General features: G+C 49.3%; 1 pseudogene; it reads left to right on the forward strand.

Annotated features, from left to right (window-relative positions):
- The first annotated feature begins 505 nt into the window (after positions 1–505).
- Positions 506–19,079, forward strand: LOC144159990 (peptidyl-prolyl cis-trans isomerase-like; annotated as a pseudogene).
- The last annotated feature ends 499 nt before the right edge of the window (positions 19,080–19,578 follow it).

A 19,578-nucleotide genomic window follows, 5' to 3' on the forward strand; every position in this document is an offset into this window, starting at 1 on the left:
CGATGAAGGTTTAAAGAGCAACACGATCTGCGCGATGACCATCGATGAGAAGGGCACATCCCGAGAATAAAACTTTATTACAGGCTACTGATGTTGGAAGGGAGAAAAAGAGAAACACCAATAAAGCAGAAAGGGCTTAAATTAAGCAGTAATTGTGTGCCCCTTAGCAATCAAAGCGGGCCCATAAACATAGGTGCTATTACCTCTGGTTCGTGTTATCTGCGTGTGCGCTTCACCGTCCTCTTTACTATTTGTGATCCTGTTTGCGGTGTAACTGTTCTATTTCTGTCGCTTTTCAGTTGACTATATATATATATATATATATATATATAAACATAACTTTGCTTGCCAGCAGGTGCCGATACGTTGAGAGCCATAATTATCCTCATCGTAAATCTGACACGCGTGCAACCCTCGAACGCCAGCGCGGCACGAGCCAGCGGAAGGAGCTTTGTTCGTAGAGCGAATTCTCGGGAGAAGGGCCCTCCTCGAGGCGTGTTCAAGCATGTCGGCGTACGACCTGTTCCTGCTACTGCTCACGGTCCTGTTCGGCTCCATTGATCGCTGGGTTGACGCAGAGGATCCGACGACGTTCCTGGCGCGGCTCAAGCGCCGCCTGAAACGCCTCGAGAAAAAGATGCGCAGGATCAGACGGGCAGCTCTAAGGGCGCGGGCAAGCAGGGCCGAGACTGCAGAGGGTCCGAAGACGCGTCGACGGCGCAGGTAAGGTGCCCGATTTTGTTCGCAAGCACAATAGCGTAATCGCCCGTCGCCAGCCCCCACCGGTCCGCAGATTCCACAGAGCTCCAGCTGACGATCGAAATCCTGAGGGCAGCAAAGCCTCAAAAATTGTCGCAGCAAGCGTGTCCTAGTAGAGACGTGTTCAGCGCTTTTCACCGACGCTGCACGCAAGCATAGAAGCGCTTAAGCAAATTCGGACAGCTTTCCAGAAAACGGAGCTAGAATCCACTACATATCATTTTTTTACAGCCTGTGGTATCGATGGTGTTCCCGCAGGACAATTTCGCTCATTTCTTGAGCTTCCAGCAATGTAGCTCCTGGATGCGGTCGTTTCCCTTGGAGGGGCGATTTAAAACCCTCTATGCGCGGACCGAAAACTTCATCGCCGTCCAGAAAGCGCCCGATCAACAACAGTTAGCATGAACGTATATATGCGCAATCGTTTACAGATTTTCTAGCTAAATTCATAAGTGTTTTAGAAGAGACATTTAAGTCAAGATTCCGTGATACAACGAGCAGATCTGTGGCAAATCCTCATTCAACAATTACAAGGCCATACTTATTTACACGAACTGTAACTCACGACATGTTTAGAACAAGCCTGCCTCTACAACAATGAAGACGACTGATGAGTGGTTTGTGCCACAAGGAGCAAACAAAAACTCAACCTTGTGCTTTGATGTGTCGACTACACGCAAAATACAATGACGTTCATGTTTTTACCGTTTCGTCGTGGGTACCATAGCATTAAATGGACGTGCAGACTTGCGCTCCGGCCGTAGGTCTTCGTTTCCGGCTTATAGTCCATTTCTGCCTGGTGCGCCAAATGGGGGATGCAGATTAACGCAACCAAAACAAAAAGTATCTCTATAACACAGAAAAAACAGCCCCTATGCTTTAATTACGATCTAGAAGGTCATATTTTAACTCAGACGGACAGTGTGAAATACCTAGGTGTAACAATTGCTAAAAACTTAAAGCGGAATATACATGTAAACAATATCTGCGCTAAAGCATTGAGACAACTAGGATTTTTGCGACGAAAATTATCAGCGGCCCCTCCTAAAGCAAAACTAGCAGCGTACTCAACACTAGTACGTCCCAGTCTTGAATACGCGAGCGTAGTATTGAACCCTCACCAGGCATACCTCATTGATAAGATAGAACACATACAAAATATGGCCCTCCGCTTCATTTACTCGAAATACTCACGGTATGATAGCATAACCGCACTCCGCAACCAAGCTTGCCTACCAACATTAAAATGCCGCAGACAGGTATAATCCTTAAAGTTCCTTTATCCTCTTTATCACAGTGCTATAAACATAGACAAAAACTCGTATATCCGGCCTCCTATCATTCACGTAGAACCAGCCATAGCTGTAATATCAGGCCTTTTGTTCCTTGTAGTAACACTTTCAAATTTTCCTATTTTCCAGTAACCCTAGAAACATGGAATAAATTACCTAGTGAAGTTGTTGAAGCGCGTTCTGTGGACATGTTTGTTGCTAAGGTTGAAATATTGTACAACTCTAAATATTAATGGCAGTGTGTTAACCTGTGAAATATAAACATACATCGCCATTATTAGCCCTTGTATGCTAACACCTTTGGAGAGATTTGTTAAAGTGCCGTATTTTTTGCACTGTACCACTCCTGTATGAGAATGAATGAATTTATTGACAAGGAAAAGGAAAGGAAAGACCACCAGCAGGCGTAAATTGTCACACCTAGGGGTGGACACCGGAACGTGTATGAGCCTTTAATTAGGCTTTCAGTATGAATAAATAAAAATAAATAAAAATAATACCAGAAACGCCCGTGTGTACGAGGTTTCGGCAAACGTTAAAGATCCCCAGGGTGTCAAAATTAATCCGGAGCCCTCCACTACGGCGCGCCTCATCGCCTGCGTTGCATCGGCGGTGTTAAACCCTAAAATAAATAAATCAATATAGTTCAAATACGTTATTTCGCTTCGCAATCGCTGGTGTTAGGCGGTTTCTTTCTAGCTGCAGGAATGATAAAAAAAAAAAAAAAAAACTACGCGGGCTAATGGAAACAGGGCGAACCAGAGTTCCTGTATAAGCTTCGCCAGAGTTGTGCGTCTGATTTCCACGAGCCGCCGCGCCTCCGGTTCCTCCGTGGCGGGAAAGCCCGCTTTCGGTGCTGCGCGCCGAACTCCTTTTCAAGTTGAGCGCAGGTCAGCGGCTGCGGCTGCCCGGCACAGCGGTCGGCGCAGCCGGCAGCACACGCACGCACGCGCCGACTTCGCCCGCCGCTGCAACCGGTGCGGCGGCTCAACGGTGGCTTTCCCGCAGGAAGGACTTTGGAACTCACGGTGGTGGATGGACGCGCAACTCTGCTCCCTTAGGGGAGCTATATACAGGAACTCTATAGGGAGAACCTGCCGCTAGTACTATAGTATAGTAGAGCGAGTCGGGTGCGAAACTTGCACGCTGTGTCGTACGCAATCGGGCCTCGGCCAATCACGGGTGGGGCCTCCCAGCTTGTGAGCCCGCCCGAGGTTCAGTGCGTTTCCACGCTGCGGAAGACAGCTTCCCTGTTTGCGAGGTCGAGGGTAAACGCCATCGACGCGGAGCTACAGACGCGGGATGTACCATGAACTGTATAGTATCTGCAGTCCGGAACACTTTGCTTTTGCGCCAAGTGGGTTTACGGTGCGGCAGCCGGGTCACCTGAAGATTTTCTAGCAGACCTATAAAGACCTATAAACGGTTAAAACTTGCGCTACAGCGCGGCAGTGGCCTGCAGCTCTTCAACGTGGCGTTAGACAGCGAGTAAGCTACATACACCCCCTGCTTAAGCAGAAACGAGGGAGGGGGCTCCTTGCCCGCTGCGAAATCTTGTCCGATCTGTTCCGTTTAGTCCGTGCAACATGGACCCCGGCGAATAGGCGGCAGATCGACTGACTAGCGCGCCTGGTGTCTGTGTACGTAAAACCTCACTCTTGACAGCCTCCATGTGCGTACCGTAACACTTCCTCCGGACTTTGATTCTTCGCATCCGCTTTTTCCAGGGGAAATCGAGGTCGTCGACCATGAGGTGCTTCAGATCCAGACCCACACACATCCCGTGGCCAAAGGCACAGGATCCCTGTTAAGCCGCAAGAGAGTGACATGACAGCCGAGTGGCCTACACCTCGGATCCGCGCCTGGTTTTGCTGCTCAATAAACCAGCTTGCGTTCATGTTGTTTGCATGGCCTTCTCTCCTGCGAGATCTGTTACCTAGCAAAATATCGGCGCTTCAGGGCAAGCTCGAAGTGAAAGTGCGTAGCCCAGCTTTAACAACTCCTTTCTTCGCCGCACTCGAGTGATTATAATCCGCCACGTGGCCTAGTGAAAATCTACGGCAGAAGGGTCAACTGCTATACCTTCCCATCGCAGGCGTGTATGTTTCATATTATAGGCCTCTTGCGAAACGCTGGCATGAGAAGGCAGCGAAATTTTGCTGGATAAGTTGGGCGCATCGTACAAAGAAACACAATTATCTGAAATTTCTTGTAACGTGAAAGCAGTTCACTGTGCCATAAAGTTCTGCGTTTGAGAAAAATCGAGCATTATCGCCGCTCCGACTATTGTAAATTTAGGTTTATCCGAAAAAGCCCAATTTAGGGCTCCTTACACAGGGGCTATATTGTATACGCGTACGTCTACTAATCTCCCTTTGATATTTTTTAGAGTAACCTTGTTCCGGGTGTTGCATGCAGTATCTTTCGACTAAGCTCAATGAGGCAAGTGCCAAACCACAAAACAGTTAAATGCCCTCTAAAATAAGTTAAGTGGTTTCACTCTGCACATGTGATGTGTTGGGAACGGCGTCTTGGGAACACTGTCCATACCTGGATCGAACTCGTAGACAAACAAAACCAGCGCAGGCGTTTTCCACACGACAAACACGTGGAGAACACAGGGAGACCATGTAGTATGTTGGATGTTGAGCAGAGTTGCGTGTCCATCCGCCATCTTGAGTTCTAAGTCTCGCAGGAAAGCCAACCATCGCGCATGTTAGAGCCGCCGCGCCGGTTGCAACGGCTTGGCGAAGTCGGTGCGGGAGTGTGATACCGTCTAGAGGCGCCGGCCTGCGCACAACTTGAAGAAAAGAAATTCCGGGAAGCTTGCACTCACGGGCAAGACTTGAATGGCGAAGCTGTTGTAGGTGATCATTGACGGCCAAAAAGTTAGTGTCGTTGTGATGTCGTCGTTGACGTCAGCGGCATGGCATTTCAATGACTTTATGTTTGCGCAAGGACAGAGTGAGCTCGGCGTTTTGGTCGACGTTTTTTTTCACACGCCACTCTGCAAGCGCGACTTCTTTGCATGCCGAACCTCTCGAAGCGCGGCCTTTTCCTCTGCTGGGCGAACTATCCGTGGCCGGGCCATGTGAAGTCAATGATCACCTGCAGGAGCTTCGACATTCAAGTCGCGGTTCTGCTACGGCGCAGAGCGCGTGCGCACAGCGACACGGGGACGAACGAACTAAGGGCGTACGCCATGCCGTGTCTTTCTCGTTCCGAGCGTGTGATGCCCCGATACGGCGAACGGCGGAGTTTTTTTCTGGCCAGTGTTGGCCAATCTCCCTAAGCTGGTATGATTAGCTTGACGAACGTGCGCTCGAGGCGCGCGTGCACGACCTCTCGGCCTTTGCTTGGTATTTTTAACTGCGGACACCATACATAAACGATTCGCTCAACAGCTTCGCTGTTAAAAGGAGTTCGGTGCGCTGCTCTGAAAGCGGGCTTTCCCGTCACGGAGGAACGGACGGCGCGGCGGCTCGTGGAAATCAGACGCGCAACTCTGGCGAAGCTTATACAGGAACTCTGGGTTCCCATTAGGTGATGATGATTATGATTAGCGGCCCCCCTTTGTAACGGGGTGGCGTTTCACAGCGGCCTTAATTAGTCGTAACGCCACTGTTCAATCACCTCGCGAAAAAATACAAAAAATAAAATAAAAATACCTTTATGCAATTTTTGTGCTAATATGACTTCTTTGTTCGCATATGTCTTCCCAGATTGTTCTCTGCTCTTTTACCACCGACACTCTAACCTGCTTTTACTAACTTCTACTGCTGTCCAATTCACTTTTTCGTTAATCTTAAAGCAAGGGCTTCCGGAAGCTGGATGGCTCCCTCACTGAGGACTGGACGGATACTTTTGCACTCCGTTACAATATGTCGCATGGTTTCTGGCTCCCTGCCGCAGCCTGCGCGCAGTTCTTCCTGTACCGGCTCGCGGATAAGCGTTTTTATGCGCGAGCAACCCGCCCGGGCTTCAAAAAGCAATTCACGCCCTTTGGTATTATTGAAGAATTATTTCCTTGTGATCTGCTTCCCGATCCTGCAGATATCTAAGGACTTCTTCGTATCCATCCTCTTTTTCCAGGTCGTTGTCTATTATTCTTTCACTTAATTTTTTATTGCCTTGGTCGTTTCCCCTGCACTTCCAGGTTTCATATGCTTTGTCCTGAGCCTTCTGGTTCTTCTCCTCCACTGTGTGTCCACGCTTTTCATGTAAAGATACCGTAACACTTTGGCCGCCCATCTCTGGTCATCAATATTTCTAAGTCGTTCTTGAAGACATATTTTGCTCTGTGCTTCTCTCACTTCAAATGAGGCCCATCCCATGTCTCCCTGCACTGCCTCATTTGTTGTTTTACTGTGTGCTCCTAATACCAATCGACCTACCGCCCTCTGATTTACTTCTAGCCCTGATTGAATATCTGATTTGACACATAATACTGCGTTTGAAAAGGTGAGTGCTGGTACCATTACACCCTTCGAGATTCCTCTCACTACTTCATATCTGTTATATTCCCACAGTGCTCTATGCTTCATGATAGAGGCGTTTATTTTGCCTTTCATTATTAAATGTTCCCAGACCCGTCGGCGGCCTCTGTTGGTCGGTCTGGAAACCGCCGGCGAGGCGGTTCCCAGGCACACCGATAGAGGGCGCAGTGGTCTCGCAGGGGCGGGTTTCCTTCACGCCGGTGTCGTTCAGCTGCCGATTACTTGGCGCGAACCGTAGACTATGTTCTGCGAAGGCGCTGCTGTTCTCGGGAGAGCGCCCGTTGACGTTCGAACCGGCACAAGAGGACCACATGTGCTCCGCTGTTTCAGCAGATTTCACGCTGGGTGGAACTGGGTTTAATTTTTTTTCTTGTCACGGAGCAGCTGCTTTTGCATTGCTGCTGTTCTCACAACAGCTATCAATTTAGAGCCGCTGGGTGCAATCGTCGCCTCTTCGGAACCCTAGCGCTCGCGGAATAGTAATTATCGATGACAGGAGGTAGCAGGTGCCGGTCAGTGGCTCGTGGTTCGACTGAAGAGGTGACGACGTGCATTGTCAGGTCAAGAGTAGCCGCTGCAAGCAGGACATGGGTCAATTTTGGGCGATTGGCAGTCAACCGTGCTGGCTTGGTGATATCGCAGCACGAAGGTTCCGCGGTGGCTAGTTGCTTCTGATGCCTTCTGTGTGTTTGCTGCGCTGTGGTTTGTTTTGCTATGCGCCTTCCTTTATTTTCAGTATTTTATTTTTCTCTTGCGGTGGAAGGGGCTCTTGATTGATTGATTGATTGATTGATTGATTGATTGATTGATTGATTGATTGATTGATTGATTGATTGATTGATTGATTGATTGATTGATTGATTGATTGATTGATTGATTGATTGATTGATTGATTGATTGATTGATTGATTGATTGATTGATTGATTGATTGATTGATTGATTGATTGATTGATTGATTGATTGATTGATTGATTGATTGATTGATTGATTGATTGATTGATTGATTGATTGATTGATTGATTGATTGATTGATTGATTGATTGATTGATTGATTGATTGATTGATTGATTGATTGATTGATTGATTGATTGATTGATTGATTGATCGATCGATCGATCGATCGATCGATCGATCGATCGATCGATCGATTGATTGATCGATTGTGTTGTTTAGCGCGCTGAAGGTACGCCTAGGCTATGAGGCGTGCCAAAGTGGAGGGCTTCGGATTAATTTTTGAACATCTGGGGATATTTAACGTGCTCCGAAATCTAGACGCACGGGCGTTTTCGCTTTTCGCCTCCATCAGAAAAGCGGCCAACGCGGCCGGAATCGAAACCGCAGCACAACGCCTTAGCCACTAAGCCACCGCGGCGGGTAACGGCTTTTTGAACATACCGAACTATCGGTAGAAGTGTCCTGTGTAGAAGTGTCCTGTGCGCGGACGTAGTTAGAAATGTCACCAGTCACACCGATGCTGGTGCTGATTGACTAGTGTTCAGTAGGTGGAGCTTCAGCAACCAGAGAAAAGTAAAAGGTCATAGGGCCTTTATATTCTTATTTAATACGGCTTATATTGCCCCTTAAAAACGCCTTCCCAGCAATGCACTTGCGTTTAGAGGTGAAGCCGACTTTAAAAATGTCGGTGTAAGCTTGGACTTTGTAAGCTGGCTCTCCCTCATTAACTGTAGCGCAGTGAAGCATATAGGATTGGAGAAAACTGCTCTGGTGTAATCGGAAGTATCCCGACACTAATAACACGATAGTTAGCCGCCAAGACGACTCTACCATTGCGCCGAGTGTCATTTACTTCTGATGATTAGTTCACAGTGAAGTTGTAAACGTTACAGAATTACAGTCTGCTGTCATATACATGACCATCTACGGAGGGAGTATGCGTGTACAGTAAACGGCTGTAACTGCTGTTTTACCGAAAGTATCCGGAAACAAATTGTGTGACAGTTAGCCGCTAGGACGACTCTAACATTACGCGCAAGAAAGAAGCCGAAGCTAAACTGAGTCTTTGTAAAGACAACCCACAGCTCCGCTGGCCAGTTCTCTGGGTCGGATCCTTTTCTTTTCACGAGTGCTATGCACTGGGCCTCCTCGATTATCAGTCCGGGACCGTCCACGGACTCCGATACTCTATTTTCTCATATATTCCTGCAAAGCCTCCAGTCCGAGGGCAGTCCTCGGACTGCCCGTGGACTATCCAGGACTGGCTAATCGAGGATGCCTAGTGGCTCAACCGTGCAGCCTGCTTGGGTTAGGAAGAATGCATCGGGCATATGAGTCGTAGTTGATCCAGGGCCCGTCTGAGACAGCGGTGCCGCGATGCACAAACGTAGATGCATGAACATTTTAACCTTGTTGCGTTCTTTGCTCAGTCATGTAAACAGGGCAAATATACAGTTTGAAAACCTATCTCAACGGCTGTCGGCGTCGCCATTAGTTCCAGGACGCGTATTTCCAAACGCTTCGGTGCACAGAGCCCCCACGTGACATGTCTGTTCGAGTTATGGAGAGCGGCAATTCAGCGTGGTAATTGGCTGCGCCCCAAACCTAAAGTGACCTAAAACCTACCAAATCAACATTATTAACAAAAACAACGCGTTGATTTGAGAAGTGTCCTTCATTTGATGTTTTTTCTACATTTCAATTTTTTCTAAAAAAATTGAAATGTAGAAAAAAAATCAAATAAAAAAAGTACCAAATAGACCTGGTGGGGCTTGAACCCAAGCCGTCAGCGTTCTAGTACTCATCACTCTACATCCAGGCCACGGAGCTCGAACGTTGGGCTGGTATTAGCAGGCGCTCAAAAGGATAGCGTGCGCAGTGACATCGCACATGTCACGTGGGTGCTCTGTGCAGCGGAGCGTTTGGAAACGCATTCCAGGACGAGAGGCACTATCGCAAGAAAGGAAGAAGCCACAACGACGCTCAACTCACAACTAATTTTATTGGAAACGCAACATACAAACAAATACCAAACACACGTGCCCACACATCGAGACGTCGTGCTTGGATTACAACCGTAGACTAAAAACTGCGAACTGCGCACAAACAAAGAAGGCGTTGAAACTGATTATTAATTTGTGAAGTGGTTCAAATAGTTTGCAACCGGCAGAACCACTGGTGAGCTCCGTGCAGAAGTACAAGCATCGGCCGCCATTTTGTGCAAAGCAGGCGTTGAAACTAAATCTGAATTCTTGGGTAGCCTGCGAAATACTCAATCGACAACTGAATTAAGGAATAGAATCTTCTTTTTCACCTGGCAGGTGCCGCATAAGCGTTATAGTCTTCTTACGTAATTTGCAGCGAATCAAGCATGCACGCAGCTGATCTTTCCTGTGCGAAGCGTATCTTGCCGAACCCTGGCTGGTTTAGTTAGTGCGAAAGCATTAGTTGACACGGCAGGTCAAAAATCCGGCGTCCTCGAACATATTCCTCAGGGAAGCCCCTGTAGACAAGCCTAAATATTTGAAAAGTAAGTATGGCAAATTTCGCTCTCGGACCAGAGGCCTCCGAAATGCGAGACGAACACGCATCTTCAGCTCGGTGCCTATGGCTGACTGAGGGCTGACCTAGCGAATGCGTCGTGGTCTTCGACTTGAAGACGTGTGCTGGAGACACGTACACAGACCTACATGAGCGATTTGGGCAAGCTAATTACAGGTGTAGCAATTAGGCGAGCAGCAAAGTTCGTCCCCACTAGGTGCTCTCTAAGTTGCTTGGCGATGCGAACGCGGGTATGCACCGAGTAACAGCAATGGAGAGAGGAAGAGAAAGACGCAAAAGAAAAAAGGACGCTGATGATGGTGATAATGGGAGGGCGCGTTCAAAATTTGGACACTGATCCGTTCAAAATCACTACATCACAAAGAGTGCTTTGCTGTCCTGGTAATATTTAGTCTCCTTCGCCGTTCCATATATATATATATATATATATATATCGAAATTTACGAAACTCTAACAAGCATCCGTAAACTGGCATATTTCACTTATGTACTCCCCCAGCTGGAATTCGCATCTTCAGTCTGGTCCCCTTACCAAGATTACCTAATCACAATGATAGAGTCCGTACAAAACAGAGCAGCCCGGTTTATATCTCGCAATTATAGCAGTCAATACAGCGTAACAGCATTAAAACAAGAACATTCAATTTCGCCATTGCACGTTCGTCGCTCAGTTGCACTCTTATGTTTGCTACATAAATATATTCACAGCACAAGACTGTCTACGCTACCCTTAACAGCACCATTGCGCATGTCCAGACGCCTGCACAATCACCTTAGCTTCACTCGCATCTACGGCAAAACGAAGGCATTCAACTTATCTGCGCTTCCAATGGCCATATCATTGTGGAACGATCTTCCCGACTGCATCGCATCTGACAGATCGTTTCATTTCGCGAACACCTGTGTAACCATTTTTCATCGCACTAATGTCGCGTTAGCTTCACTGATGTTTGCAGCTGCAGCGGTGCCCACTTGCCTAGTTTCACGCTTCTCCTTGGTTCTCTTTAGTTTTTGTTGTACTCACCGTGGTCTGGCAATTAATGTTGGTACGTTCCTTCGTACGACTGGCAGTATGTGTTTTTGGATAATGCGTGTGTATGTTGTACACCTGATCCTTCCGATTTTTTTTTACCGTGCTTTACCTCTGATGTACCTAAGTTATTGCTCTCAAAGTTTTTGCCGCTCAGTCGCACTGCCGTTGCTGCTCACTTGAATTCTATACCTTGGCCTTCCAATGTTTTTGCTGTGTTTCTTTCATGTACCCTGAATTGTTATCCGAGCTTTCTGCATATCGGCAAACCTTCGCGTTATTACATTTGTTTGAGTGTCAGTTACTACTCATCTTTTGTCACGATATTGTGTTACTTTCTGTGTATTCCTTGTTGTTGTTGACCGCCCTATTACTCTTTGAAGTTTGTACCCCCTTACTCAATGCTCTCATTGAGCATATATATATATATATATATATATATATATATATATATATATATATATATAATGACGGCATTGGGACAGGAACCGAAGGCGTCGTTGGGACGATACGCGCCATGGAGGCCAACTCCTGTTTTACAAGGTCGCGCAAATGAGGGCCGTCTGGGCGAATGTTATCCCGTGAGGAAGCAGGTGGGTCACGCAGCTGCAGCTCTGCACGGATGATACTGCGTATGAGGGTGCGCAAATCCACGTCTCCTGGCAGCTCATTGGCGCCAGCATCCTGGTGCAGACGAATAGAGTGTAGCTCGTCCAAGCGTTGGCACGTTGTTCGCATATCGCTGACGCTCGCAGGATTTTGGACTGCGAGAACGTTGAATGCGAAAGGAGCGATGCCCTTCAGGAGGTGGCGAACTTTGTCGGCTTCTGGCATCGCAGCATCCACTCGGCTACAGAGAGCAAGGACGTCCTCAATGTGCGAGGCGTACGTCTCTTCAAGGTGTTGGATCCGGGAAGCTAGCTTCCTTTTGGCAATGTCCGAACGGGTGCTTGGAGTCCCGAAAATCTTCCGAATCTCTTCCTACAGTTGATCCAATCAGTGATACGGCCGCCCTGGTTTAGGAACCACGTTTTTTCCACCTCTCTCAGGTAGAAACCAACGTTGTAGAGCTTGAAGGAGTCGTCCCATTGGTTAAATGCATTCACCCTCGTGAACTGGTCCAACCAGTCATCCACGTCCTCGCCGCGGAGCCCGGCGAAAAACGGTGGGTCGCGCTGGTGGCTGGTGATCGTAAATATCGGAGCCGCAGCAGGGGCTGGGCCAGCGGTTTGGCTCGCGGCTTCACGCTGCATGGCCTTTGGTGGTAAACGGCGCCCGGAACGGAGCTCCAGGGGTGCAATGGGCAGACGTAGAGGACGGGATCAAGGTAGACCTCCACCACTTGTAAGAGCCTTGCAGGACAGCCGCTACACGACGTTTATTAGGTGTAGCAGCCCTCGCGGAACACACACTCAGCTGACGGCGAAGAGAAGGACATGAGCCCCGAAATGTAAGATGATGATGAGGATGACTATCAGAGGAAGATGAGGTATGGGATAGTGGCCACTGGGTAACTGTAGTAGCGGTCAATGTCCCAAAGGGTGGGCGCACGACTAACTGCTCACTATATATATATATATAGTGAGCAGTTAGTCGTGCGCCCACCCTTTGGGACATATATATATATATATATATATATATATATATTTGAAGAATTTGTTTTCGGTACAGAATGAAATTAATGTGCGATCACAGCCCCGCCGAGTGGCTTAACCGGACGGAAAGCAAAATCTTTTTGTCCATAATTACTTGCATACAATTTTTGGACGCAATATGCATCGCATGGTTTCTGATTTATGACAGTGAAAATAGCTTGCTCCATGTAATAGTTTCGTTACGGATGTTCGCACAGCTGCTTAACGTTGCAAACGGCTATTTTCTGTATTTACGCAATTTACGGCACGCCCCATCAAATGTTCGCCAACTAGCATATCAAACCTTCGTTCCCCCTCAACTGGAATTCGCTTCGTCCATTTGGTCACCATTTCAAAAATATTTAATTGACATGATTGAATCCATCCAAAATCGAGCTGATCGCTTCATAACTCGAAATTATAACCGGCATTCTAGCATCACACAAATTAAACGCCAATGCTGTCTCCAGCCATTGCACACACGTCGCTATATCGCAATCATATGCCTTTTCCATAAGTACATTTATGCTTAGACAACACCACCGTTTAATCTTCAACGCCCATCTATTACGTCACGTCGACTGTTCAACCACTACAGCTTTTCACGAATTTACGGTGCCACACATGCTTTTAACTCATCTGCCCTCCCAAGTGCTATACGCCTTTGGAACGATCTTCCCGATCATATCGCATCTGTGTCATGCCGTGTAACCTTTAGGCGCCTTGTGTCTGACTATTATGCTTCGGAACTTTTCGCAGACAGTTAGTCTGTTTGTATTTCTTACTAGTTATTTTTTCTCGCCTTCGGCAAGTGTCTGATATTTCAAAGTGTATTGACGGGCTTATCGTGTCCTATATGATCCTGTTCATTTTAAGTGCGAATGCACTTTATAAGCGACCCCAAACCATCCACCGCCGGCGTCGGCGGCGGCGTCGGCGTCCGCAGTGCTCCTCTATATTAAAAAAAAATTCCCCCGCATTTCCCCGAGGGGGAGAATGTGAAAGTGCGAATGCACGGTTGTCGGCCCGCTTGCGGCGCTTGCGCTCGGCCCCGGCAGCCCACCGCCTCGCCGCCTTCTCTTCCATCTCTTCCATCGGGTTTGTAGTATCACGTGTACACCACGCAGTTATCAAGCCGCTATAACGCCGCTGAGTCGCCAACGCACGCCGCTGACGACGTAGTTTGAATGCGTTAAAGATATAAGGCACGTTACTGACATTATCAGCGTCGCGTCCGTGGCTTATTCGGTAGAGCGTCGGGCTGCGGCCCGCAAAGTCCTCGGATCGAAACCTGGCGCCGGATGCTGTTTCTTCTTTAAAGAGCACTGCGGACGCCGCCGCCGCCGCCGACGCCGGCGGTGGATGGTTTGGGGTCGCTTATAAAGAGCGAATCGCAAAGTCCTCGGATCGAAACCTGGCGCCGGATGCTGTTTCTTCTTTAAAGAGCACTGCGGACGCCGCCGCCGCCGCCGCCGACGCCGGCGGTGGATGGTTTGGGGTCGCTTATAAAGAGCGAATGCTCTTTATAAGCGACCCCAGCTGATTAGTTGATTAGTTCAGGATGGTAAGCGAGCTGATTAGTTCAGGATGGTAAGAGCACCGGTTCTGTAGGGGGCGTCCGCTAGTCCGGGATGCCCTGGTCCTTGCTGGCTGCTCGTGCCCTCTCTATTTGTGTGCGCTGGGTCGAGAGGTCCGAGCTTAGACAGCCGGTTCACCCATTGCTCGTACGAATGCGCTTTAGAGAAAACGACGTCGTTAGCGGGGCACTAAAAATTTATATTTTTATTATGAGTAATGGACATGTGCACTTCTTTTTTTTAAATATTGATTGACATTTGCCAAGCATCACACCAAAGGGCAACCTTCTGTAGCTAATTTAACGCAAATTGGCCTTTCGGAGGTTCTATATCAAAGTGTAAATAATGCAGTCGGCGACATAGAAGCCGATATTGTTGCGTAGCGGCAGGACGAGTGAGACAAACCGTGGTAGATGATGCAATGATTTAATGGGTGTCCCCCAGAACACGAGCACAGGGCTATTCGCCGAATTACGCCATCTCGTTTTTCGAGGGTCCTTCGTGGCGCTGTGCGCCATTGCCAATTTTTTTAGTGTTGGACGAGAAGCGGTATAAGTTAGCAGAGAGCGAGCAGCATCCCGAGAGGGAACAAGACGAAGGATGAGCCATCGAGCGCGGTTGTCCATGTTTTGTTACATAAGGGAAGGCGTCCCCGAACCGGACTTCGTCGCCTCCGTCATGTGAGGTAGCGTGGTGAGGAGCGGCAAGCAAAGGTTGCTTGCTGCCTTGGTGATGGCGACAAGAAACCGAAGGCAAACTTTACTGATTTACTGCATGGCGAGAGAATACCCCTGCGGGCGAGATTACAGCAGAACTCGACAGGGCGACAGCATAGATTCGCTGTTGCAAAGCGAATGCGAACAATCCACCGAGAGGGCGAGTTTTATTAACAATAGCCGTAACGGCTGCGCGGATTTCACAATGCTTCTTTGCGCATGGCCCGAAAATAGTGCAGACACATACAACGCCAGATGATTGTCAATTATTGTCAGATATTATTGCAAACCCCCCTCTCCCCCCCAACCTGATTTTCAGTCCGGCCCTCCGCCGTGTCGGCTTCATGCAACTAGGCCCTGCGCCTCAAAAGGCTGCCGACCCCTGACCTGAACTATTGCAGAATAAAACAGGGGAGGTGCAGCTACCCATTAGCGGTCCAACCTCACTTCACATCCCCCGTCCACCTCCTATCCCATTTTATACATTCAAACCATCTGCAAAGGCTGAAATCAAGCGAACTTTTCGGATTCGGTTACAAATGGGGGTGTAACCGTATCATCGAAGCGCTCCAACATTCCTCACGAACAGAACGCCGAGCCCTAGCCCCGGGGGCTCGTGCTTACAATTAAATTCGCGATTTCCTTACCGATCGCACTGCAGTCCTTCAGATCAACGACCTGCGCTCTGACATAATACACTTACCCTCAATAGGGACCCCGCAGGGCGCTGTCCTGTCACCACTGTTATTCAATATAGCGATGATTAATCTCCCCCAGCAGTTGAATAACATACCATCCCTTCATCGCAGTCTTTATGCCGACGACATCACCTTGTGGACGACCGGGGGCAGTGATGGGCACATTGAGGATACCCTTCAACAGGGAGCAGATGTCGTCGCTGCCTACGCTCGTGGCATTGGACTTGAATGCTCACCGGGAAAAACGGAGCTACTAATCCTTCCTGCTAAACGTATCAGCAGAGACACTTCTCCTCCGGACGTTACAATCCGAGTTCACGAACAACCCGTTCTCCAGGTGCAATGCCTGAAGATCTTAGGCCTATACATACAGAGCAACCGTGCTAACACCACGTTCATAGCACACCTCACTTATCAGGTCAATCGAATTATCAATCTCATACGTCGTATAGCTGCCCGAAATCAGGGGCTCAAAGAGGCGGAGCGCCTTCGGCTGATACAGGCTTTCATTATTAGTCGCATCACTTACTCTCTTCCCTACTTGTTCCCTTCGCCCACCGAATTAGCTAAAATTAATTGTCTAATTAGAAAAATTTTAAAACAGCACTGCAGGTACCTCAGAACACATCCACTGCCCGCCTTGAATCACTTGGGGTCTTTAACACCGCCGAAGGGTTGATTGAGGCGCATCTCTTGAGTCAGCTCACTCGTCTCACAGCCACGCTCTCAGGCAGAATGCTACTCCGACGGCTGCGCCTTGACAGCCCATTCCTTATCGACGCGCCCATTCCCCTTCCCAGCCACATTCATGAGCTACTAACGGTGAGACCCGTACCGCGCAATATGCACCCGACGTTTCATCGAGCGCGCAGGGAGCACAGGGCGAGGACGTAGCGGTACCCAATCACCCCCTCCACCGTCTACGTCGACGCTGCGAGATACAGGAGCCGTGAAGCTTGTGCGGTAGCGGTCATTAATGGCCCTGACGCCCCTCCGCTTGCTTCCCTTACTCTGTACACTCACTCCCCGGCGACCTCGGAAGAGGTGGCAGTAGCCCTAGCCTTCACCCCCAGGCCGCCCCCCTCCATCGTAATCTCCGATTCCAAAACGGCCGTTCAAAATTTCGCCAAAGGAATGATCTCGCCTGTGGCCCTCAAAATCCTTCTTCAAAATTCTCCCACCACCCCAGTCGAGCTGGTATGGACTCCGGCCCATACGGGTGTGGGGGGGAACGAGGCAGCACACAGGGCCGCTCGAGAGCTGACCGTCCGAGCTGGTCCTGGCCTTGAGCCCTGCCACGGAGCCCTATCAGCCCGCGACAGACTTGTTACCTTCAACGACATAACCTCGCACTACCGCCTCTCCCGCCGCCAACTACCCCCAGCCGCTCCGACCTTCTCCAACGAAGAGGAACGCCTATGGCGACTCACCCAGACACGCGTACTCCACTGCCGATATCGACTTCACCTAATCTATACCCTTCTTTGTACCCCACCCCTTTGTGCCCCGACTGCGGGTCCCTCGATACCCAAGACCACTGCATGTGGCAGTGCCCCCAAAACCCATTTCCCCTTTCACAGACGGAGAGCACTGGGCGAAGGCGTTGTGCAGCTCGGACCGTGAGGTCCAGGCTAAGGTCATCCAGCGAGCTGCAATGGTCACCAACCGGTTACCACCGCCGGTCACCCGCCACCCAGACTAGCCCCATGGGGCTCAAATAAAGTTTCTCTCTCTCTCTCTCTCTCTCTCTCTCTCTCTCTCTCTCTCTCTCTCTCTCTCTCTCTCTCTCTCTCTCTCTCTCTCTCTCTCTCTCTCTCTCTCTCTCTCTCTCCCGAGTTCGGGAGGCCGGTAGTAGCGGCGCTCGTTGAGTCCGAGAGAGAGGGGAGAGAGATCTCGGCTGCGACGTCCGTTTCACTGGGACATGTCTCTACATGAAGATCAGTTGGCTTCGCGTTTCGCAGCCGCCGAGTTTTAGTCACCAACAGCGAGGAGCCCACGCGCAGGCCGTTCGTTCATCGGCAAGCTGTAATCTGTCCGAGCAGGCTTTCTTACACATCACCGGAGCACTCCGCAACTTGCAGCACGAGCGAAAAGGTTAGCGGCGCCCTGAATCGTAACAGTCTCTTTAACCCGCCGCTTAGAAGAGCATGACGCGGGCTTCCATCAGCGAAGATTTCATAAGCCAAGCGCACCGACGGGTAAACCCCAAGTTTTCCTCGACGTCGCAGCCGGCGGAGAGCAACTGGGCCCATTGTGATGGAGTTGCGCGCCGACGTTGCGTCCAGGACGGCTGAGATCTGTCGGGTGCTGTGCCCAGAGGAGAAAATGTTCAGCTCCCTTGAGGACTTCACTTCTGACAGAGTCATCTCGAACTTCGTGTGCAAGGACGGTTTCACGAACCACAGCGGGACCGGAGGCAAGCCCACCCACTGCGACAAGTTCGAGGACGAGAACTTCCAGCTGGAGCACAGGGGCCAAGAAATCCTGTCAACGGCGAAAGCCGGTAAAAATTGGGCCGCGTCGTGATGGAGCTGCCCGCCGACGTGGTTCCCGGAACGACGGATAATTTCCGGGCGTCCTCCCCGGCGGAAAAAAGGGTTCGGCTCCCAGAGCTCCACTTTCCCCGGGCTCCCAGAGCTCCACTTGCACTTCATGGGCGGCTTCACGAAGCACAAGGAGACTGGAGGCAAGTCTATTTGCGGCAACAACTTCAAGGACGAGAGCTTCGAGCTGAAGCACCCAAGCCCGCGAATTCTGTCCATGGCGAACGCTGGCGCATATATAACGGACGGGGCGCACTTCTTCCTGGCCACGGGCAAGACCAGTTGGCTGGATGGCAGTCACGTGGAGTTAGGCACCGTCGTCGAAGCCATGGACGTCGTCAAGGTCCAAGCCTATGACTCGCAGTCCAGAAAGACGTCCAATATCGCCATCGGCGACTCGCGGGTAGCTGTGAGGAGGACTCGATCGGCTCAAGAACTGTGCGCATACAGCCACACTGCTTTTGGTTTTTTTTTTTTTTTTGCAATTACCCGTTGACTATAGTTCTGAACTTTTATTTTTTTGTTTGCTGTTTCGCTACGTTTATTATTTCGTCTGTTATTATGTTGAGTTAACAAGAATGCGACGATAATTGGAACCCTAAAAAAATTTCCTGAGCGAACCGCTGCTCGGTTCGCGCTCAAACTTCACACGAAGGTCGCATTTTGTAGTCATTTTGTTTGACACCGGGAACGACGGCACTTACCTGTTTATTCTTAAAATAAATAAAAACTATCTTTGCCTATGGGAAAATGGTGGCCGATTTGGACGTGCAAGCCAGTGCAAGTTGATCTTGGAACGGCAGTGCCACCTGGGGTAGGCAGAGCCAAACGGACGATGGGGATTCACGGTAGGAAGGAGCCAAATGAGGTAGTAGACGATCAGAAAATCTCTTTTGTTCCTAGTCTACGATGATCACAAATAGTTGTATAACAGCTGATACCAATCATAATAAAATATTCCCACGGTTCTTCGTTGCCAATAAACGTTGGATTTGTTTTCTCACCTGCTTTCACATCTTCGGATCGTCTGCTACCTCATTCTGATGGTCTGCTACCCACCAAACATATTTTTCTCGTAGCATGCAGCTGCGTTTTTCAAGTAAAACTTCGCCACCTTTTCATAACAGTTTTTCGCAGCGGGTCATATGTTGGAACGTGTACACGCTTGCGATGGAAGGGCAGCGTTAAGATGGGCTCCTATCAATTTTCACGAGTCTACGTGAGGACTGACGATTGTGGACTGTGAGGAAAGGGCTTGTTAAAGGGACACTGAAGTGATATGTAAACATTGCGGGATTACTTGCGCAAATTGTAGTC

The sequence above is a fragment of the Haemaphysalis longicornis genome, unplaced genomic scaffold (assembly GCF_048455015.1).
Source record: "Haemaphysalis longicornis isolate Haplotype H1 unplaced genomic scaffold, Haemaphysalis longicornis Haplotype H1 scaffold_1, whole genome shotgun sequence".
Taxonomy (NCBI): domain Eukaryota; kingdom Metazoa; phylum Arthropoda; class Arachnida; order Ixodida; family Ixodidae; genus Haemaphysalis; species Haemaphysalis longicornis.